The sequence below is a fragment of the Carettochelys insculpta genome, chromosome 16 (assembly GCF_033958435.1).
Source record: "Carettochelys insculpta isolate YL-2023 chromosome 16, ASM3395843v1, whole genome shotgun sequence".
Classification (NCBI taxonomy): Eukaryota; Metazoa; Chordata; order Testudines; family Carettochelyidae; genus Carettochelys; species Carettochelys insculpta.
Window position 1 is genome coordinate 5,726,918 of NC_134152.1, and position 23,192 is coordinate 5,750,109.

The 23,192-nt window shown below is 58.1% G+C and overlaps 1 protein-coding gene across 5 annotated transcripts in view; it reads right to left on the reverse strand.

Moving 5' to 3' along the window:
- The window catches only part of SEPTIN12 (septin 12), a 120,470-nt gene that overhangs the window by 22,988 nt on the left and 74,290 nt on the right, over positions 1-23,192 (reverse strand). Inside the window, exon 1 of one of the 5 annotated variants that reach the window (XM_075010281.1) lies at positions 7,678-7,753. The exons of the other annotated variants lie outside the window; for them this stretch is intronic. The gene's annotated coding sequence lies outside the window, so the exon portion shown is untranslated. Of the gene's footprint in view, positions 1-7,677; positions 7,754-23,192 lie in introns of those variants that run through there. 5 annotated transcript variants of the gene reach the window in all.

The following is a 23,192-nucleotide window of genomic DNA, read 5'->3' on the forward strand; positions in this document are numbered from 1 at the left end:
CATGTCTGCAGCTAAAGGCCAAGGGTTGGCAGGTAAATGGGGTGCGGAGCAGAGGTGAACCATGAGGCTCTGCTTCCGTCACTGCTCCCACGAAGGGGCCTAAAATCCGCCCGTTCCATCGGGAGCAGCTCCCGCAGGAGATGGAAGAACCTCACTCAGTTCTCCCTACGATTTCCTCAGGCTGTGCTGGGCCTTGTTGCGACAGCCCCACCCCAGGCTGCACCCCACAGCGCTGGGGCAGAGCTCGGCCCCACACAAGGGCCATGCTGCAATTCGGGTGACCCTCCTGATGAGACTCCACAGACATGCAGGCAGCTCAGCCTGCTGGGTGCAGCAGCAGCTACGGGAGATACTCCAGGGGCTGCAAAAGTCACAGGCAGCCGCTTTGCAACTCGGCGATCCTGGGGGGGTGTCAGCAGTGGAGCCTGATCAGTGACTCTGAGGGGAGCTGACGGGTAACAGGCTGGGGGACGCCTGGGAAGAGCCTGGCACAGACGGCCCTGACGTAAGGGCAGACCGGGACCCTGACCAGGCCTTTCCATTACCAACGGGTAGCAAGCACAGCCTGCCTTGTTTCCTACGTGCCTTCTGGTAGCATGTAAGGCTGCCGTGCCAGAGCAGAACCGTGCCGCGCCAGGTGCTGTACAAACACAAGGCGTTGGGGGTCTGAACGAGTTTGCTCTGCCTGGGCACACGGCCGCAGCTGGCTTCGCGGGTTGAGGGTTCCAGCCGCATTAAGGAGAATGGGGCATTCCAGGCAAGCGCAATGACCAGGCACACAAACCGGGAGTGGGACTGTCCCAGGTGTTACACCCAAGAAACAGAGACGGAGCAGCACCTACTTCCTGTAGTGCCAGCGGAGAGAGCAGAGAACACACCTCTTTCCTGTCTCACACCCCTAGGGCACAGAGGGGCGCTGAGGGCTGTGGCAGGGCCAGGGAAGGTTTCCCACACAGGAATACGCCTGTCAAAGCAACTTACCCTTCCCAAGGCGTCACCACTGGATTCAAGAGGGGCTTAGACAACCCGTATTACAGTAGTACCAAGAAGCCTTGTGCTAGGTCTGGGTGTGACCGTCAAAGGCACTCCTCAGGCCCAGCGCCACAGCACTGTGCAATCTTTAACGTATTACCCTGCACGCAGGGCTCTGGTACTACCCCCAGCGGCCAGCGGGGGAAGCTGAGTCACAGAGCGGCAAAGGGGCTTGCCCGCGGTCACACCGGGAGCCTGTGGCAGAGCAGGAAACCGAATCCTGGTCTGCTGAGGGCTGGCGCCTCCTTCCCCACCCCACTTTGTACCCGCCCAGGGACAGTCCCTGCTTTTGCTGATCGAGAACCACCTCCCCCGGACAAGCTGCCAGGCCAGCGCAAGGGAACATTTTCTTCTCCAAATGCTGTCTGGCACTTGGCAGAGCAGCACGAACCAGATCCCACCCAATGGCCAGGAACCCCGTGTGCCCCGGCTGTGGGAAGAGGACACTGCAGCCCCCTCCCATGCCCTGGCCAGGTGAGAACACACGGTACCACGGACCCGGGCACAGACCTCTGAGCACTCCGGTCTCCGGCTGAGATTTATACAAGTCACCTGGGACAGGTGTGACGTGAAACCACGAGAGCGGAAGCTCAGCAGCTTCTGCGCGAAGCCCGGCCGAACGCCGGCTAGGCCAGCCTCCGCCAGACCTGCAAGCAGCCTGGTTTCACAGCGCAGACGACCGACATGCCAGGAGCCACGAGGAGGGTCTGAAGGATAATCACTGAGGCGCGGGCGTGCTAGAGGGGACGAATACCCAATACTTGGGAACTCGCTGCTCCCTCGCAGTGCCTCCTGGTTTGGACTATTTTCTGCTGTAGCTGGCGATCTGGTGCTCCCCCCATGCGATGGCTTGTACACAGTGGGAGAGGGGATGTGGACAGAGAAATGCCTCTTCCAAGCTGCCCTGGCAACCTGTCAGATGCCGCCCAGGCTGGGACAATGGCTCAGCCCTCACCAACACACGCTTCTTGAGTAGAGCCAGGAAAACGCTGCAAGGGTTCGGGGGGTGCCCGGGAGTTTGGGAGCTCAGCCCAGGCACCCGGTGCAGGACTCAGGAGAGATTCCATGCGAGCAGGCAGGCTCAGGAGTTAATTCAAATGGCTCGGGTCCGGCGCAGACACAGACGCTGCAGGAAAGGCTCCTTGCACTGGGCTTCGGAGTCAGAGTGAAACTGGTGGCCAGCACGTCGGGAGGGGAAATCTGGGCAGAGGAGGCACCAAACTTCTAAGAAGTTGGCCTGGAGCATTGGGAGCTCCATGGAACGTGCTAAATTAACAGCTCTGAACATGTCCATAACCTTCCGCTGGGCCGCTCGAGGGCCACGGGTTCTATTGGGGAATTAAGTTCTACATTCTGGGTGCCTACCACCAATCAAAATGCACAACACAAAACGGAAATACGCGGCCACGAAGCCCCTCCAGGCCTCCGTGACCTCCCAAAATGATGACGGGCTGGACCACATGCCTGGGATTTACAGCCCTTGCTCTGGCAGATTACAAACTGGAGGACAGCTCCTGGACAACTTCCTGTGGGTAGCTCCCTCGTTTATAGCGGAGGCTTTTCAAGCACCACTGATCTCATCTGTGGCAGTACATCAGGGTGTCTGGGTCCTAGTCCAGAGAAGGCGTCCTCGGTTAAGTCCAATGCTCTGAATTCCACCGGGAAGCCAGTTCTCAGCCCAGAACGCTGATGTGATGGAAGGGAGGGGCAGGCTGCAGGGCTCTGCTCTAGCTTCAGGTTCTGGAAGACTCGGTGTGGAGTCCCACCTGGAGCACATTACAGGTGTCCAATCTGCAGATAACGAGCATGGACGTCTGTGGCACGGCCGTTGCTTCAGAGACAAGGGGTCAGATTCACTTACCCAAGCGCAGAGGGAAACACCAGAACTCTTGGCCACTGGCACTGCCAGGGCTGGCCGAGGAGCTAACGCGGCATGGAACTTGGGCATCTGTTTGACAGACCCGGTCCCTCGCTCAGGCCAGCCTCCTCCTCCCTGGAGTGTGTCCCAGGTGGTAAACCTGCACTGAAGGCTGGGCCTAGAGAAGAGTTGCTCTGGTTTAACAATAAGGCGCGACCTTCAAAGGGAACATCGTCGTGTGAGGACACTCCCCTCAGCTTACACCCGGCTTCCCTTGCGTTAGCTCGCACCCGCAGCTTTAATTAACTCTGTTCATCTTCACAACTTCAGTTTAACTCTGAACAATTTCAGCATTTAAAGACACTCATCTCGCCCTGGGGCATTTCATTCCTCTGCTCTGCTCGGGTCAGAGGTGAGGACTGCAGAGCAAGGGGTCACCACCAATCAGGCCTGTTCATTGACACTCCTGAAGCTTCACATGCACACGGAACAGCAACGACCACACGGCTCACTGGGACCCTTCAAAGGAGAAGCCCTGGGGCAGAGGCCGGCCTTCCCACAGCTATTCTCAATAGCAATGATGGGTCCTCGCCCTCAGGTTCTGCAAGTACATCAACAAAAACCTCCTTATCAACGGCATCCCCGGCTGACACCAAGTCAGAGAACCAGCACAGAGAGCTCGTCTTCCTCCACCACTACGAGGAGATCCATCCCTGAAGTCAACCAGTGCAACACAAGACCCCCTACCGTGATTAACTGAGGCTAAGCAGCCTGAGACGTCAAGAAGCCACCTGAGTTGTCCCTGCGCACACACCTGCATGATCACCTTGTTAAATAGAGATATGTCATCGGCCAACAATCAGCCAGGTTGTCTCTGTCAAGGGTTGGTTTCTTGAGCATGGGCTTCACCATGGATTCCTTAAGAGCTACAGGCACTTGTCAACAGCCTCAACCCATGGTACTTCCCCGCAAGCCTTCAGCAGTAGGAAGAAGAAGGCTCCAGCCCACGACCGGTAATGCTCGTACCTTCACAGCCTCAGCGAGTGCGGGAGACGACGCCCCTTTAGTCCCCTCCATGCACGGCACCGTTCCCACGGCAGAAGGCAGCTCAGGCCAAGTAACCTTCTCTGCAAAGTGGCAGGGAAATTCTTCACGGGGAGCGAACTGGGCGGGGTAACCCAGTGGACACAGCGAGGGTTTGCCAAGCAGCACGCCGGCCAGGAGAGGAGCGTGCACGCGGTGGTGGAGGTGGACAAGTCTTTGCTGCCTGGCCAGCCACAGGGCCCATGCTCCATCGGACTCGGCACAAGACCACTGCCACCTGCACGGGGGTTGCCTCCCCTCTTAAAAGTCACCTGCAAGCCGCAGTGACGGTGAGGGCGAGGCCGGCGCAGAGGGTGCTTAGGGGCCACTGGAGCAAGGAGGGGAGGCATGAAAGACGGAGGAGGAAATCCCAAACCAAGCGGCCTGTAACTCAGCAGTGGCGTGAGCCCACAGAGGTGGCCATCCTAAGAGACCTTGGAAGCAGTGGTGTTCCCCAGCCTCAAAACCAAGAGTCCACAGATAGGCCACATCTCCAACCCAGGGCCAGTCTTCCAAGGGAACCACAAGCCCCCCTAAGAGCCAGTGGCTGTCCCGGCATTCTGAGCCATGCTGGCCTGTCTTCTCCCTGTCCATCGCCATCAGCCGGCTTTGCCAGTCCTCACCCACTCCACAGCTGCCCTAGGAGCTGGCCAGAGACGACGGCCCTGACGTAGCGCCTGCAGGCGCACACAGAGATGGGGCCTCAGCCTTTATAGGCTCCAGGGCGATGTCAACTGTCGTAGCCAGCCACGCGGCATGCAACTGCCCGGACAGGGAACAAGCGCCTGGCACCCCGGGAACTGACACCCCTAAAGGACCGAGTCCAACGTCTTGCCTCTGATTTCCACCTCTTACATTGTGTGTGCACCTCCCCTCCCCTTCACACTACAGGGCTGAGGGCCACAAGCCCTCGCACCTACTGTTCCCATGAGTCACACCGAGCCTGGGGCCCAGCAGCCTTCCCCGCTGGCCAAAGGTGCTGGCTGGAGGGCAGCAGCTGGAGCCCGAGTAAGGGCCGCCAAGGCAGGCCTGAGGTTCAATAGAAACAGCCTCCAGCCTCACAAGTGTCCTGCCCAACCCCTCCCACAAGGGACAGGATCTTGCCAATGTAACTGCCGACAGGTAGACTCGAACCTGGGACCTTGGGAGCTTATGGCAGGCGCCGCTATGGTCTGAGCTAAAAGCTGGCTGGCCCTCAGGGCCTGACACCTCCCCCTGCTCACCACCGGGGCTCAGAAGCAGGAGGAACGAGGTGATCCACCCATCCCTACCCGCACCCAGGCAACCCTGCTGGTCCCTTGCTCCCCATACTGAGTGCCCAGCTCCCCTTTGGGGTCTCCAACCCCACCCCCAGCCGCCCCCCACCCCCTTCTGATCTCAGCCAAACTCTGCGCCACGTCAAAGCTTGCTGAGTTTTGGGTGAGGTCCTGCTTGGCAGTAAGGAGCAGGCAAGTGCTTGGGGGCTCCATGCGGTGGACCAGCCCTGGTGGGAATTCCAGCCCAGGGTCTGGGTTTCTCGTTCTGCCTAAGCGTGCTGCCCCTGCTGCGACGACTCCAAACCCAGAGCATCATCGCCGGGGACAGGCAGGAGGGGGCCAGCTGGGCGAGGGGATACTACAGGGTGCTCCGTTCACCTGCTCGCACCTGCAAAGCACCACCAGAACCAAACAGCTCAGGCAGGACTTGCTCTGGCCTCCCCTGCGCTGGATCGCCAGGGCGGATGGGAGTCCAGAACAAGGGTGAACTGCAGAGCCGCCTTAACGGAGGCTCTCCGGAGGCCGGCGTCTCAGCCCTGCCCAGGAGAGGGCAGACGTGTGCCCTGCACGTTGATGCCAGCTGGGGGATTTGGGGACACCAGGCGGGTGCCAGAATGGCAGAGCCCTGCCCGGCTGCTCCGGGGGACCATGACCGGCGCCTGTCTGGGCAGGCTCACAAGGGCACAGGTTTCCCTGGCGCAAGCCCCTCCCAAGATGGGCTGCACAACCCCCCCCGGGCTCCCTCCCAGCTGCGGGAGAACCCACCTCCAAGGCTTGCCAAGGGCTGCCCAACACACCCATGGCCCCCCGGAGCTGGGCCACCCCCGGCTCCCCGCAGGAAGGGGCCCAGGACCTGTCTGCTCGGAGGCAGAGACCGAGGAGCTGATTGGCAGAGTGCAGGGAAGATTCAGCATCTTTTCCTCTCTCCTGAGCTCTTTGCCTCCCAGCTTCTGCGAACGTCCGGAGCCCCCCTCCCCTTCCCATTGTCCGGGTCCTACCTCCTCCAGCCCAGAGCTCTAAGGCAGCCAGCTCCGTGGGCAGCAGGCAGAGCTCGGGCAGTCCCTCGGGGCTCCCAGCACAGTCGGCGTCGGAGCACAGCCCAATCCCCTGCCCAGCGCCAGCTCCCCCCAGGGCTCGGGGCTGTGCTGGCCCCGCCCCCGCCCCTCTGCCCTGGGATTCCCTCCTTCAGCAACAGACCCATTCAAAAAGTTTGCCCGCTGCCCGGGCACGCTCAGTGAGCGGCGCTGCCGGGCTGGGCTGGGCTGGGCTTAGGAACAGCTGACCAGTCCGGTCAGTCAGGGCTGCTCTGCTGGTGCCCGTTCTGCCCCTCCCCGGCTGCACCAGCCCAGGTCCTCTGATCCCTTTTAAGACGGATGCACGTCCCTGGAGCCGCTCTCCTCCCACCCCCAGGCACCCCTCAGCCCAGGCTCTCCCCGTGTGGGGGGCAGCCTGGCAGAGGGGCACGTGGCACTGCAGATACTACAGACCTCCATCTTCCATCGGTTCCCACGGCGTGAGGCTGAAACAGCCCCTCCGCCGCCCCCGGCCACGCGCAGGACAGGCGAGAGGGATTCAGCGGCAGGAGACGCCCCAGAGGAGCGAGGTTGTGGACTGGGGCAAGACCAAAGAACTCGCCCCTGCCAGAGTCCCCCAGCCCTCCGCAAGAGGCACCCAGCAGGGCTGGGCCGGCTGCAGGCACTGGGACACTCAACGGCTCCCCAGTTACCCTAGCAAGTGCCATCTCCACCCCAAGGTGGCACGTGTTTGACCCATCACCGCTGGCCCTCCACCACCCTGGCACCTACACACAGCTCCGCCTTGCCACCTGCCCTGCTGCTGGGCCACCGGCTGCCACGTTTCACCGGCACAAGCGCAACGGCAGCGAGCCCATTGCAGCCGGGGTCCGGAGTATGGGGGGGGCCGCCTGCTTGGAGGATGTACCTGGCACACACAGCGGGCAAACCGCCCCGGCACGCACTGTATCGCTCGGCTGCCAGGCAGGCTCACTGCACCTGCCAAGAGGCAGCAGGCCGGGTAAGATGCACCGTTCCAGCACATACCCACTTGGGCGCATTGGGCTGCACAACCCCAGCGTCCAGCGGGGAGCAGAGAGGTGCGGTAACGACCCAGTCCCTGAGGGGACCCAAGGGCAGGCGTCCGTCGTTCGGTCGCAGCGCGTCTGAATTACCCACAGGGATCTCCGACCCCCCTGGAGCACGCTGCTGCCCTCCAGTGCTGCGAGGCACCCCCCAGCCGATGGGCCCCCTCGTGCCTCAGCTGCGCACGAAGCTGTCGCCTCGCCGCCGCAGGAGGGAGAAACCCTGCGGAGGCAGAGAAGGGCCAACCCCGAGGCCTCAGGGTGCAAGGGAGCCCGCTGCAGCCCGTCGGCACGCGGGTCTCTGCTGCCCCACCCACCCCCGGAGGCAGAAAGAGGGAGAGGGCAGTTACCTCCTCGGCACAGCAGGGCCGGCTGGCCGGCCGCGCTCGTGTGGGCTGCTCCGGGGCAGATCCGGCGGCTTCTCGAGCGCCTGTTGCTCAGGCCAGTGTGGGTGTTGGCGAAACCGATTCGGCGCTTCCTGTTTTGTGGCTTCGGCTTCCTACCAAGAGTGCTGAGCTGTACCGAGCTGGTTGCCATGGGGACAAGAGGCTGGGGCGGAGGGGAGCATCGCTGGTACGCAGAGGGGGGGCAAGGACCAGGCAGGATGAGAGCCGGGCACCACGCCTGCCTCCCACCATGGGGCTCCCAGAGCCTCGTCTCCAGCCCGAGGAGCCGGGCCTGCAAGCGGAGCTTCTCAGAGCCCCGTCGAAGGCACCACACCCTGCAAAAGGAAAGTCCGCTCCCGGGCAGGCACGAGGCCTCTCCTGGCTGCTCGGCCTGACTTCCCAGCCCCGACTGGGTCACTGCACAGGCAGCTTTCGGCAGGAAGCGTTTTCAGCCTGACGTTGGCCTGGCTGGCCTCGGACTCGCTGGCTTTCTCAGCCGCCCACAAGCCACTACAAACCCCGGCCGCTGAAACCCGGCAGCTGCAGCCCACACCATCCTGCCTCGGCGCCTCTAAACCGCGGCACCCGCCCGCCCCTGCTGCCCCCCCAGGTCCCCGCTGCCACGCAGCTGCACGTAGGGCCTCATGGGAGGGGAAGGGACAGGCTGGGACAAAAAGAGGCAGAGCTGGGGAGACGCTGGCGAGCGAGTGGCAGGCGAGTTCAGAGTCCCCCCGTCTCCCGGCGCGCCAGAGAAACCAGCCGCATTCCTGCCTTTGTGCCAGGGGTGCCGAGAGACCCTCCCAGCGCCTGTTTGCTCAGGGCTCCCTGTTCCCACAGCTCTGAGCAAACATGGAGCACAAAGCCGGTGAAGATCCCTGCAGAACTCTTCAGCCAGGGCATCCTGTGATGGGCGTTTGCCCTGGCCGGGGGGTTGCCTGGAAATGCACTGAGAGGAGAGGCACACGGCGGGCTCCAGGCACAGCCACATGAGCATGCAGGACAGCAAACAGGCTGGAGGCGGCCCTGCAGAGCACGGCCTGGTACGAGTGCCACATTTGCACTGCCGGAGGCTGTCACTGCTTACACGCCTCAGAGGGGTGGCCGGGTTAGTCCGGATCTTCAGAAACAGCAAGAAGCCCTGCGGCACCTTAGAGACTAACGGGTATTTTGGAGCGTGAGCTTGGTGGGCAAAGAACCGCTTCGTCAGATGCACGTTTGCACGATAACCGTGAACTGGAGGGAGGGGAGGGGCCTTCGCACCGACACGTGCAGCGTCACAAACGGCCCTGCAGTTCCGCGCTGACGCCAGTCTTCAGGCCAGCGCTGTTTCCGTCGCCGGCGATCAAAGACGAAGCCGAGGCCGGGGGGATGGGATCCAGGCAGCCGGCCTGTGTCCTCTGGCCTTTTGGTAGGATCAGGCGGCCTTTCCAGGAAGTGGTGAAACATCCTAGGGCTTTCTGGCAGTAACTGCTGCTAGCGGCCAGGCCTGTGTAAACGGCACGCCTCTGCCCACTTCCTCTCCATCAACCCCGACGCCTGCACAGGCAGCAGCCAGCTGGGGAAGGAATGCGAGTGCCGGCGCAGAGACCCCGCAGGGGCGAGGCTGGTGCAGCCCAGGAGGAACACCCGGGGAGTTACTCTATTCCATGTGGGTCTCCTGCCACTGACGGAGACGTGTGTCCCTCCCCGCAGAACAACCCAGCCCCAGGCTCCGGCGTGGGCAAAAAGGCAGGGAGTGGGGAGAGCCCAGGCACAGAGCAGGGCCCAGGCTCGCCTTGCCCAGGAGGAGGAAGGGATGGCAGAGCTAAGGGACCCTTTGGAGTGCACCAGCTCCAGCGAGGGGCTTCATTACCCCCCTCGGTCTGCTGAGGTGCTGAGGCTCCGCTCCACCGCCGCAGGGAGATGCCCCAGCCCGCCAGCAGGGCAGGGCAGCTGGCTCTGCTGGGCTGTGAGGGCGGAGGAGGCGGGCACGGGGTGGGAAAGCCCCCCAAGACGGCTGGAACAAGGCCCACAGCTGAATGGGAAGCCCTGCAAGCCCGCTAGGGAGGGATGGGGGCTCCCCGGGCTCCCCTTGTCCCCACATGGGGAGGGAAGGGCCTCTATTCCCCCAGCATCCCTTCTTGGGTGCATCAGGGCGGTGATCCCTGGGTGCGCCCGTCTATCCCACCTGGGGGTGGTTCTCTCTCCATCTGTCTATCCCCCCAGAGCCCCTCTGCCCCGGCTGGGAGGGGCTCCTGCACCCTCCCTCTCCCCAGGCTGCGAGGGGGGTCCCTGCTCCCCACTCCCCCCAGGGCCAGGGGGCTGCCACCAACCCCGCTCTCTTACGTGGTTACGTCCCAGGCCCAGCCTGGTGCCCAAACAGCCATGGAACCTCGGGCCCAGCTGGCGCTAACTGAACTCAGGGAGGCGGGAGATGGGCCCAGGGCAGGGCCAGGGCCCAGGTGATGCAACAATCGCCAAGAAGCAGCAAAGTCACCCCTGGTGTCTCTTAAAGGGATACTGCCGAGAGAGCCAGGTGCTGCCCGGCTGAGGAGCGGAGAGCCCCAGCCGGCACTTCTCCCGGTGGTGCACGTCAGCAAAGCCTCGGTGCGGCAACAAAACTTATTCCGCCCACGGATGGGAAAAATGAGCGAGAACGCCGGCCAGGGGCTGCGATCAAGGGTAGCTGGCAGCTCTCTGCCAGCATACTGACACGGCCCAGAAAGGTGCCCCTTTGAGAGGCAGGGGCTGGCCTCTGGCCTGCTGCACAGGCAGCGTTTGGGTGGGCCAGGGTGCCACGCTGCTATCAGGGATTTGGTGCTGTTCTTGATCGTCTGTGCTGATGAGGGTAGGGGAGGGCCGCTCTGCAGACAGGACGCGCCCTGGCAAGCCCCTTGGCCTGAACGAGGGCCAAGCGGACAGCCAGGCTCAGTTCTAGTCCAATCCGTTTCGACAGGAAACGCTTGGCTCCCTGCCCAGCCCTCTGCCTGACACCTCCGGGGGGTAGCACAAGGCTGTGGTTCACACAGCGCTAAGACGGGGTGGCGGGGCACAGCTGCGGGTTCTCAGCCCAGCCGCTCGCTCGCTCGCTCGCTCTGGCAAGACAGAGGTGGCTGCTGCCTTTGGGGGCCAAACCTGAGCCAAGCGTGAATGAAGCCTTTGCTCAGTCTTCTAGACCAGGGCTGCTCAGCCTCTTGGGCTCAGGACCCCTGGGTGAGCGTTTATGGCCCGTCACGACCCAGGCGCTGGGGTGGTTTCAGTCACGTCTTGCTGTGGGGCACTCACCCCACAGTAGCAGTTCCTACGCCGTGGGGCTGGCTGGGCTTGGGTTCCAAACTCGGGGGTTGCAGCCCCGCTCGGGTTAGGTCCTGCCCCCTTGACCAGACCAGATCTGAGTGAGTGGAGCTGTGACTTGACTCACTCAAGTTCGGCCTCCCGGCATCAGGGTGACCAGGCTACACCTGAGTGGCGCTGGGTCCCCAGGGGGCCTGGAGCAGGGAGGCGAGCCCAGCCAGTGCCCTCGGGGGGGAACATGTCTGGCTCACCCTGCTCCTCTGAAGCTGGCCTAAGGCGGTGTTCCTCGGGCAGGCGATGGGGCTGCCTAGGTCTGTGGTTGGCACAGCTGTGCCCAGCACTTCCGGCAACCCCAGCTGCAGACTCCCCTGCTGGCCTGTGCTGAATTCTCATTCCGAGCCACTCGCGGCTCAGCCCTCCAACCCACCGTCCCGGCCGGTAAACCCCAGCACAAACACACCCGAGGCGAGGGAGACCTGGTCCCAGGAGCGGGCAGAGCCAGGGGCTGCCCCCTGCGTGGGTGAGTTCCGTCCCACCGTCCTCCACCTCTCGGTGGGCGGGAAATGACCTCTGCCAGCGACTCTGCTCCTTGCCCTCTGCCCACTCACCTGATCGACGCCGGACACCCAGATCCTGCCCCCACCAGTGGGGCTGGCTCAGCTGCTTTCACAGCGTTCCCAGTCAGCTGGGTGCCTAGGTGGGCACTCAGGGAGATTCAAATGGCACCCAGCCGATTAGCAGAGCGCCCACAGCTGAGTTCTGTTTCCGCTATCGGCGGTGCACACAAAGAGAAGTTACTCACCTGTAGTAACGATGGTTCTTCGAGATGTGTCCCCGTGGGTGCTCCACAGTAGGTGTCGGGCTCGCCCCGGCGCCGCAGCTCGGAAAATCTTCAGCAGTCTCCGTCGGGTCGCGCATGCGCCGATGCGCGTCGGCTCTTCGCGCGCTTACGGTCACATGCGCGATCCGGTCCCCGCCAGTTCCTGATCAACCGCTCTGGACGCCCCTGAAAAACACACAGACAGAGCTCCGAAGTGGGGAGGAACGGGTGGGTAGTGGAGCACCCACAGGGACACATCTCGAAGAACCATCGTTACTACACAGGTGAGTAACTTCTCTTTCTTCTTCGAGTGGTCCCCGTGGGTGCTCCACAGTAGGTGACTACCCAGCAGTAACCCCCCCGAAAAAGGAGGTGGGTACCCGATTTATGCGCAGCTTGCCCGTGAAAGGACTGCTGTCGACAGGCGTGTATCCTCATCAAGCATCCCGTGCATGGCGTAGTGCTTGGCTAAGGTGTCATAGGAAGACCACGTCGCTGCTCTGCAGATATCTCTCAGCGCGATGCCTTTGAAGAAGGCTGCTGACGCCGCCATTGCCCTCGTAGAGTGGGCTCTTGGCAGAACTGGCAGAGGAGTCTTGCGAATCTCGTAACACAGTCTTATGCAAGACACAATGTGATTTGAAATCCTCTGCGAGGATAGCGCTTCTCCTTTTGACCTGGATGCAATGGACACGAGGAGTCTGTCCGTTTTCCGGAAAGGTTTAGTTCTATCGATGTAGAAGGCCAGTGCCCTTCTTACATCAAGTAAGTGCAACCGCGCCTCTTCGTTTGAGTTGTGAGGCTTAGGATAGAACGAGGGCAGCACTATTGGTTCGTTGATATGAAAGTCTGAAGAGCCCTTCGGAACGAAGGCTGGGTGTAATCGTAAGACCACCGCTTCTTTTGAGAAAATCGTGCAGGGTGGTGTGGACATTATGGCCGTGAGCTCGCTCACTCTGCAAGCTGACGTGATTGCCAGGAGGAAAGTCGTTTTAATAGTAAGTAGTCGAAGGGGGACCGTAGCCAATGGTTCAAAGGGCGGTCCCGAGAGGGTGTGTAGAACTAGGTCTAAACTCCATGACAGCGGTATTGGTTTCCGAGGGGGGTACAGATTCACCAACCCCTTTAGGAAACGCGAGACAACAGGATGGGCAAATGTGGTTGATCCATCCTCTTCATGCCAAAACGCTGATATAGCCGCCAGATGCACCTTTATAGAGGATAGCGAAAGTCCCTTTTGTTTGAGTTGTAGCAAATACTCCAGAATCGTAGGTATGGTGGCGTCCTGGGGTATAAGTTGCCTGGAGGAACACCATTCGGAAAAAAGCAACCATTTGTGCTGATTAGTCTTTCTGGTGGAAGTTCTCCGACTACATTCAAGGACTTGTTGTACTCCCTCTGAGCATGTAGTCTCCAAGGCGCTTAGCCATGGATTAACCATGCTTGTAGCCGAAGTCTCTTTGGGTGCGGGTGCAGTATTGACCCCCGAGCCTGAGTGAGAATGTCCGGTACTGTTGGTAGGGGAAATGGCCGATGTTGAGCCATGCGCAAGAGCAATGGGAACCACTGTTGCCGGTCCCATGTTGGGACTATGAGTATCATGCATGCTTTCTCCCTTCTGGTCTTCTCCAAGACCTTGTGTGTAAGTGTCGTGGGAGGGAATGCATAAAGTAGAGGGCCCTTCCATGGGATCATGAAGGCGTCCCCCAAAGACCCCTGCCCCATGCCCGCTCTGGAGCAGTATTGGGGACATTTCTTGTTTTCTCGGGTGGCGAACAAGTCGATTTGGGGAAAACCCCATCTGCAGAACACTTGGTGAAGTAGGTCTGGACGGATCTGCCACTCGTGAGTGGGCGCAAAGTGTCTGCTGAGTTGGTCCGCCTTGACATTGTGGACCCCCGGTAGGTATGAAGCCTTTATGATTATATTGTTGGTGATGCACCAGTTCCAGAGTCGGACCGCCTCCGCACAAAGCGTACGAGACCTGGCTCCCCCGTCGGTTTATGTAAAACATGGTGGTGGTGGTGTCGGTATTCACGCCGACTATTTTTCCGCACAGATAATTGTGAAAATGCCTGCACGAATTGAACACTGCCCTGAGCTCTAGTATGTTTATGTGTAGTGTCTTCTCCGCGGGGAACCATAATCCTTGAGTGGCTTTGTTGTCCATGTGAGCCCCCCATCCCATATGGGAGGCATATGTTGTAATGAACACAGTAATTTGTGGTTGGCGGAAGGGCACCCCTGTTAGGAGATTCTTGGAGTTTCCCCACCATGTAAGCGACCTTCATGCCTCTGTTGTAAGTGACACTCTCTTGTGGACGGTGTGGACTGAGCGTTTGTATACGGTTGCCAACCAATGCTGCAATCCTCGCATGTGCAGCCTGGCGTTTTGCACCACAAACGTGGTGGTTGCCATATGCCCCAACAGTTGTAAGCACGTGAGAACTGGAACAGTGGGGCTGCATGTTAGTAGTCGTACAAGAGATTTGATGGCACGAAAACGAGCCTCGGGTAAATACACCCTTGACGTGACTGAGTATATCCGAGCCCCTATAAACTCTATATTTTGCGTGGGGTCGGTCTTTGACTTTGAGAAATTGATGATGAGGCCCAGTGAGGTAAATGTGTTTGTGGTGATGTGTATCGTCCGTAATACCTCTGCCCGGGAAGTTCCCTTTAACAGGCAATCGTCCAGGTACAGGAAAATGAAAACTCCCTGTCTGTGTAGGTATGCCGACACCACCACTAAGGTCTTGGTGAAGACTCTGGGTGCTGAAGAGAGGCCGAATGGGAGGACTCTGTACTGGAAATGATCTGTGCCCATAAGGAACCGAAGGAAGCGCCTGTGGGCTGGATGAATTGCGATATGAAAATACGCATCCTGTAAGTCGAGGGCCGCAAGCCAATCGCCATGGTCTAGTGCCGTGATTATTGAAGGCATCGTAGTCATTTTGAAGCGCTGTTTGCGTAGATACTGGTTCAGTGCGCGTAGATCCAAAATGGGTCTCCATCCCCGTCTTCTTCTCTGTCAGGAAATACCTGGAGTAGAAGCCTTTGCCTTGAAACTGTTCCGGTACCCTCTCCACGGCCCCTATGAATAGGAGGTGGTCCACCTCCCGCCTTAATTCCGGTAGGTGAGAGGGGTCTCTGAGGACGGGTGCGGTGGGAGGATTTGGTGGAGGTAAAGACTGGAAGGGGATCGTGTATCCCGTGTTTACAATCTCCAGTACCCACTTGTCCGACGTGACGCTTTCCCATTGTGGGTAGAATGGCTTGAGTCGGTGATGGAACATGTACTGAGATAGGCACTGAGGTACGGTCTTGGCTTCACGGCCCTCCACATACCCGTCAAACTTGCTGTCTCGCACTTTGCCCTGCGGAGGCATTGCCCTGCTGAGGCTGGCGCCTAGGGCCCTTATAATGTGTTTGTTGATGACGTCCCTGATCATACCCCCGTTGAAATTGGGTACGTTGCTGCTGGTAACCATAACGGCATTGCTGAGGATAAAATTTCTTCCTTCTGAACGGTGGGGTATATATCCTCAAAGTCCGAAGTGTCGCTCTGGAATCTTTGCTCGAGTGTAGAACTGAGTCGGTCGATTCAGCAAACAATTTTATTTTGTCGAAGGGGAGGTCTGCAATTTTGACCTGTAACTCCTTTGGAATGCCGGATGTGTGAAGCCAAGACTCTCTCCGCATTACCACTGCAGTGGCCACGGCGCGGGCCGCTGTGTCCGCCACATCCAATGCAATCTGCACGCCCGCTCGAGAAGCCGCGTAGCCCTCTTGCACAATTGCCTTAAGAATTGGCCTTTTATCCTCCGGAAGGAAGTCCATGAGGGCAGTAAGCTTGGAATAGTTGTCGAAATTGCGGTTCGACAAATGAGCGGCATAGTTGGCCATGCGGAGCAACAGAGTAGAGGAGGAGTAGGCTTTTCTACCCAGAAGATCCAGCTTCTTTATGTCCTTGTCCAATCCCCCAGATTTGTACTGGGACGATTCGGACCTGTGTTGGGACGATTCAACCACCAGCGAGTTTGGCTGTGGATGACTAAATAGAAATTCCATCCCTTTCACAGGGACGAAGTACTTTTTGTCCGCTCTTTTGTTGGTAGGAGGAGCAGATGCTGGAGTCTGCCATATATTAGTGGCTGCCTCCATGATTGCATCGTCCAGAGGAATAGCTATTTTAGAAGAAGATGGAGGCCTGAGATTTTTAAGGAGTCTGTGGTGTTTCTCCTGCACCTCCGCCACTTGAATATCTTGGGATTGAGCTACTCGTTTGAACAGCTCCTGGAACTGTTTCAGGTCATCTGGGGGAGAAACGTCTCCAGGGACCACGGCCTCGTCTGGCAAGGATGAGGAGGCATCACTATGGTACCTCTCCACCAATTCCTCTGGATCCTGGCTGTATTGGTGTGATTGCCTTTGTGGAATTTCGAGGTGGGGTTCAATGTCTTTAGACCCAGCCTGACTGGGGAACTTGTGGTGTTCCCCCAGGTGGAAGCAGAACACTGTGGCGTTGAGGAGTGGTCGACGGGGATCCATAGTGAGACGTCGACCTCCTATGCTGACGCCCCGCATAATGATGGTGGTCATAGCAACAGGGGCAGGGGCCCGGCGATGGAGACCTGGACCATGACCCAAGGATGTAAGGGTGGTGCCTGGAATGTTGAGACCTCCGAGATGATACCGACGTACGAGGAGAGCCTCTGTGAGAAGACTCGTAGGGATCTCTGCTAGATGATGGAGAGAAGCGTGCAGACCCCTGGGATGGACTCCGAAGAAAAGGAGAAGGACGTCTGTGGCAGGCTGAAGGTGTTGCCGCCCGTCGAATCTCCGGTGGTGATCGTGGTGACAGAGGCAGCGCAATTACCTCAGGAGAGGGGCTGCGGTGCCTGGCCTTCGTTTTAGTCTTTACCCTTTCGGGTGGTCTTGTCGGTGAGCTTGGTACCGGAGCAGGTGTCATGCTGATTTCCACTGCTCCCGGTGCCGTCGATCCCAGTGCCGACGTCCTCGGTGCCTCTGGGGAAGTCTCGATCGGTGCCGCAGTAGCCAGTGCCGGACTGACTACTGCCTGCACGGCTCTCGGTGCCGTCTCCCCGGTAGCTGCAGGGCCTTGAGTGGTTGCATGAGCCAGTGGAGGAAGCCAGCGTGCGCGGGCCCTTTGTTACGCTCGTCCCGCTCCCAACAGTAAGGGGCAGGGATCGAGTTGGCGAGGCTTTTCTTTTCTTCTGCACAGAGGAGGTCAAAGAGGCAGCCTTCCTCTTGTGCAATCCTGAAGAGCCCTCTGCATGCGTTGTCTCCAATGCGGCAGGCTGAAGTGCTTTGTCAACTAGCAGCATCTTCAGCCTCATTTCTCTATCTTTTCTAACTCTATTAGTCAACTTGGAACAATGGGAGCACTTCTGGGGAACGTGCGTCTCCCCGAGGCACCGTATGCATCTGCTATGGCCATCCGAAGCAGGCATGGCCTCCCGGCAAGATTCACACTTCTTAAAGCCGGGGGATGGCATTGTTAAAACTTAACTCTGAGTCCTTAGGTGCTAATAGCGCACTTAATAGTCTATTAGGTGATGTTAATAACCGTTGGCCTTTGAAGGCTGACAAACAAAAGCAGCGGGCCCGCCCAGAGGCAGCCGCTGCGGTTTTTAAGATGGTCTTTAGCTTTTAACAACTTTTAACAGAGTAACTAACTATAATAGCTATAGAACTGCTAACTATGAACTGTTAAAACTATTAACATGAGAAAAAAATAAGATTTATCTGTCTCAGGCGTTGGAGCCGGAGAAGATTCCGTCTGCAGCCGTTAGCGGTTGAGAAGGAACTGGCGGGGACCGGATCGCGCATGTGACCGTAAGCGCGCGAAGAGCCGACGCGCATCGGTGCATGCGCGACCCGACGGAGACTGCTGAAGAATTTCCGAGCTGCGGCGCCAGGGCGAGCCCGACACCTACTGTGGAGCACCCACGGGGACCACTCGAAGAAGAACGTGTATTCTGCACACGCAGGGCAAAGATTAGAAGGAACGTTGCCCCAGCGGGTTCTTCCAAGGCAGCAGCGCAGTCGGCTGAGGGCTGTGACGCTCTGCTCCGAGCCTGGCTGCTGGGCGCGGTGTGCACGGTTCAGAGAGCTGGGTCAGACGGGACGAGGGCCTTAAACTCTGCGCCTCTAACTCTGCCGAGCAGGACGTGCGACTCGCCCCAAGGGTGCTGGGGTGAGGAGCAGGGCAGAGTGCATCAGGCGTCTCGGGAGAACTGAAGCGCCCAGGAAACCTGAGCGGCCCAGCCAAGAGACCAGAAGGGGTCGGAAAGGCTCTCTCAGCCAGGAAGCCAGAGCAGAATGGGATCCAGGTGGGACACACGCTGACGGTTGCTTCCCCGTGGAGGCCCTTTGTGACAAGAGCTTGCTTGGTGTTCCTCCCACTCTCAGCCGCCACACGTCCTCATCACCAAACACCCCATCCCGCCACTCCAAGGAGCTGTGGAGACGGTCTTGTAGAGGAGGGCCCACAGGGTAGGCCTGTGGCACCTGGGAGAGGAAAGGAAGGAGCTTGCAAAGCCAGTGTCCGCAGAGGACTCAGAGAATCATAGAATACTAGGACTGGAAGGGACCTTGAGAGGCCATCGCGTGCAGCCCCCTGCCCTCAGGGCAGGACCAAGTACTGTCTAAACCATCCCTGATAGACATCTATCTAACCTGTTCTTCAATACCTCCAGTGATGGAGATTCTACAACCTCCCTTGGCAATTTATGCCACTGTTTGACCGCCCTGACAGTTAGGAACTTTTTCCTAATGTCCAACCTAAACCTCCCTCGCTGCAGTTTAAGCCCGTTGCTTCTTGTTCTATCCTCAGAGGCCAAGAAGAACAAGTTTTCTCCCTCCTCCTTATGACTCTCTTTTAGATACCTGAAAACCGCTATCATGTCCCCCCTCAATCTTCTTTTTTCCAAACTAAACAGGCCCAATTCTTTCAGCCTTTCTTCATAGGTCACATTCTCTAGACCTTTAATCATTCTTGCTGCTCTTTTGTGGACCCTCTCCAATTTCTCCACATCTTTCTTGAACTGCGGCGCCCAGAACTGGACACAATACTCCAGCTGAGGCCTAACCAGCGCAGAGTAGAGCGGAAGAATGACTTCTTGTGTCTTGTTCACAACACACCTGTTGATGCATCCCAGAATCACGTTTGCTTTTTTTGCAACAGCATCACACTGTTGACTCATGTTTAACTTGTGGTCCACTATAACCCCGAGATCCCTTTCTGCCATATTCCTTCCTAGACAGTCCTTTCCCATTCTGTATGTGTGAAACTGATTGTTCCTTCCTAAGTGGAGCACTTTGCATTTGTCTTTATTAAACTTCATCCTGTTTACTTCAGACCATTTCTCCAATTTGTCCAGATCATTTTGAATTTTGACCCTATTCTCCAAAGCAGTTGCAGCCTCTCCTAACTTGGTAACATCCGCAAACTTACTAAGCGTACTGTCTATGCCATATCTAAATCGTTGATGAAAATATTGAACAGAACCAGTCCCAGTGCAGACCCCTGTGGAAGCCCACTTGTTATACCTTTCCAGCAGGACTGAGAACCATTAATAACTACTCTCTGAGTATGGTTATCCAGCCAGTTTTGCACCCACCTTACAGTAGCCCCATCTAAGTTGTATTTGCCTAGTTTATTGATAAGAATATCATGCGAGACCGAATCAAATGCCTTACTAAAATCTTGGTATACCACATCCACCGCTTCTCCCTTATCCACAAGGCTCATTATCCTGTCAAAGAAAGGTATCAGATTGGTTTGACATGATTTGTTCTTTGCAAATCCATGCTGGCTGTTCCCTATCAGTTTACCAGCTTCCAAGTGTTTGCAGATGATTTCCTTAATTACTTGTTCCATTATCTTTCCTGGCACAGGAGTTAAGCTGACCGGTCTGTAGTTTCCTGCGTTGTTCTTATTCCCCTTTTTATAGATGGGCACTATATTTGCCTTTTTCCAGTCTTCTGGAATCTCTCCTGTCTCCCATGATTTTCCGAAGATGATAGCTAATGGCTCAGATACCTCCTCCATCAGCTCCTTGAGGATTCTAGGGTGCATTTCATCAGGCCCGGGTGACTTGCAGATATCTAACCTTCCTAAGTGATTTTTAACTTGTTCTTTTTTTTATTTTATCTTCTATACCTGCCCCTTTCCCACTGGCTTTCACTCTGTTGGGCATTCCTTCTCCAGGCTTCTCGGCGACGACCAAAACAAAGAAGTCATTAAACATCTATGCCATTTCCAAGCTTCCCGTTATTGTTTCTCCCCCCTCACTGCCTGAGAGGATGGCAGATAATTGTTACTCATCACCAACAGATGGCAGAAAACCAGGAGCAGCCCTGAGCAATGGAGCGGCCGCAATGGATACGTCAATCAGCCATCGCAGAGGCCTCGGCCAGCGTAACCCACACATAGGTGTGCTTCACTTTCCAGGTGGTGGCACTCAGACCTCCTATCCAGAGAGAGAACGAGTCTCCTGAACTGCCTCAGCTGAGCGCCAGCTGGTTTTCGCTCCGTAGTAGTAGGCATCCTTCAGTCTGCATAGACTATGGATTGCGCCGCTTATAGTTTCGATTGAGGACTTCATTTACAGCGTCTACTGTGACTATAAAGACACACACGAGAGTGACAGTCCTTGCTGCATCTCTTGCAGATGTCGTGGGTGTCTGGCAAGTCCTTATTGTGCTTTCTGTGCGCTCGCTTCTCCTCTGCTAGCTGTCTGATCTTCAACTCGCCCTTCTGAAGGCCCTTGTGTAACCCCTGCCTCCATCTGCTGCGGTTGTCTGCTAGTTCTTCCCAGTTGTCCAGCTCGATGTCTACCTCTCTGAGGTCTCTCTTGCACACATCTTTGTAGCGCAACTGGGGGCGTCCGGGAGGTCTTTTGCCAGAGGCTAGCTCACCATACAGGATGTCTTTTGGAATCCTTCCATCGTTCATCCTGTGGACGTGGCCAAGCCAGCGGAGTCGATGCTGCCTGAGGAGGGTGTGCATGGTTGGGATTCCAGCTTGCTCAAGGACGGCTGTGTGGGTAACTCTGTCCTTCCATGATATTCCAAGGATGCGCCTGAGGCAGCGCAAGTGGAAGACGTTCAGCCTCTTTTCCTGGCGGGCAAACAGGGTCCAAGTCTCGCTGCCATAAAGGAGGGTGCTGAGGATGCAGGCTCTGTAGACTTGCATTTTGGTGTGAGTGTACAGCTTGTTGTTATTCCACACTCTCTTGCTGAGTCTGGACAGAGTTGTGGCCGCTTCTCCGATCCTCCTATTTAGCTCAGTGTCCAACGACAGGGTGTCAGTGATAGTGGGCTGCAGAGGTTCCTGCCTTAGCCCCAGAGGAATGTGGAGGGGGCAGCTGCAATGGATGCCCCGAGACGGGGTGTACGCCATGCTGGGAGGCTCTCTCTCCGGCCTGGTCTACACTAGGGACCAAAGTTGATCCGAGATACTCAGTTCTAGCCACGCTACTAGAGGTGCTCGAATCGACGTATCAGGATCGACTTTGCTCCCTGGCGCAGGTCGGGGGTCTTCGGGCTCGCGCCGATGTCCCTGACTGCACACGGCAATGTGGAGTACCAGGGTCGACGGCCACGCCCAGAGAGATCGACGCGGCAAAGTCAAACTCCAGCGGCTTGACAGCCGTGCACTGAACCCCAGTTAAGTATAGACGTTCCCTCTCTCTTCAAAGAGCTGTGGGGAGCCCCCTGCCTGGGGGGGACAGGAACAGGCGTGCTTGTGGCCCAGCACGGCTGGCAAGGGAGGAACTCACGAGACAATCTGCTGCGGAGCCCAGGTGGCGTTTGTTTACCTCCAAGGTTCTGGCAGCTGGGATACGCTTTTCTTCAGAAGCAGGACTTGTCTCCGATCAGGAGTTGACGTGAAGAGTTTCATGGACTCCAGAGAGGCCCAGTTGACCTGGGAAATCAACTGTTCTGAGAACCCGCCGCGCAAGGAACCTGGAATCTTCAGGACAATGGCAACGGGCCCCGCTCCAGCAGTGGGCCCTCGCACCCGCTACCTTCACTCACCCATGCGGCGCTAGGAATCTGTCGCAGCAGCAGCACGGTTGCTCGGGGGCAAAAACCGCCCCAAGGACACAAACTGCGGAAGAGAGAGACCGGGGGTGGGGGACCAAAGCGTGGGGCAAAGAACGGGCTGAACACAAAGGCCGGCAGCCAGCCCTGCGAGCGACAGCTTTGCTTCTACTCAGCACATAGTCCTGTCGCCTTCAACAGGCATGGAAGAGATCTGTCCTGCTCCCCACGCCTGATTCCACCAACCAGTCTCTGCCAAGCTATTCCAGCTGCTTCACAGGATGAACCCTATCAGGGCAGTCGTTTATCTCGGACCCCGGCAGGGGGAGCAGGAGCTCTGGGGCTGTGCCTCAGCCCCACGGCCTGTCCACCGAGCTTGCGCCCTGCGTCGGGCAGCACCTGCCGCCTCAAAGAGCGAGTCCACAGCTTGCCTAGGGCGGGGAGGAGAGCTCAAACCAACGCTGCACCACCAACCAGCTCCTGCTCCAGACCATTCCTTACGGGGCGTTTTCTCCGCAGGCTGAGAGCCGGTCACTGCTGCAGGGCGGGGAGGGTGCAGGCCATCTCTCGTGGGAGAACCGCTGTGCTCTGCTGGCTTGTTTTGCTCAGGACTTTGTCCCAGCACAGTCCCAGCTGAGCTCTGCAGTGGGAGCCAGAAAACTTCCTGCCCTCAGGCTGATAAGAGGGAGCGGCTGGTTTACAAGGGTGATAAGCGATGGGAGCGGAAGGCCGCAGGTAACGGGAACTCTGACCCTGCTGGTCGGGAGGGCGGGGGCCGAGATTTGCCAGCGGGGCCCATCACTGCTCTGGTTGGAGCACATCACCGGAGGCTGGGTTAGGAAGCGGCTGTGGGCGCTGGGGATGTCGGGTGGGCACGTTTAAAAGCTCTCCCTGCGGGGGAGTTATTTAGGTGCCTAACTGCCACTGAAATCCAGGGGAACGAGGCACCTAAATACCTCAGAGCCTCTGGGCCTCAGCTCCCCGTCTGTAAAATGGGGATATTAGTGCTGCCTTCTCTAGCAGGCATGTGGGTACCTTATATGATTGCCAGGCGCTCTGACTAGTCATCAGGGCCAGACAACCACCTCGACAGACGGGATGGGAAGACACAAACTGACTGTTGCTGCAGGACAGATCCTCTAGGCCCCCGACTGCTTTTCCTGCAAACCTCCTAGCTTGCAACAGTACAGTGCAAGACGCAGTGTTAACTGGGGGCAGGTGAGGGCCCCGGGAGAGGGGAGCAGTCCCCAGAGCCAATGGCAGTGCAGAGCAGGCAGTGTCCAGGGATGGCTGGCCTTCACCAACTTTCCCG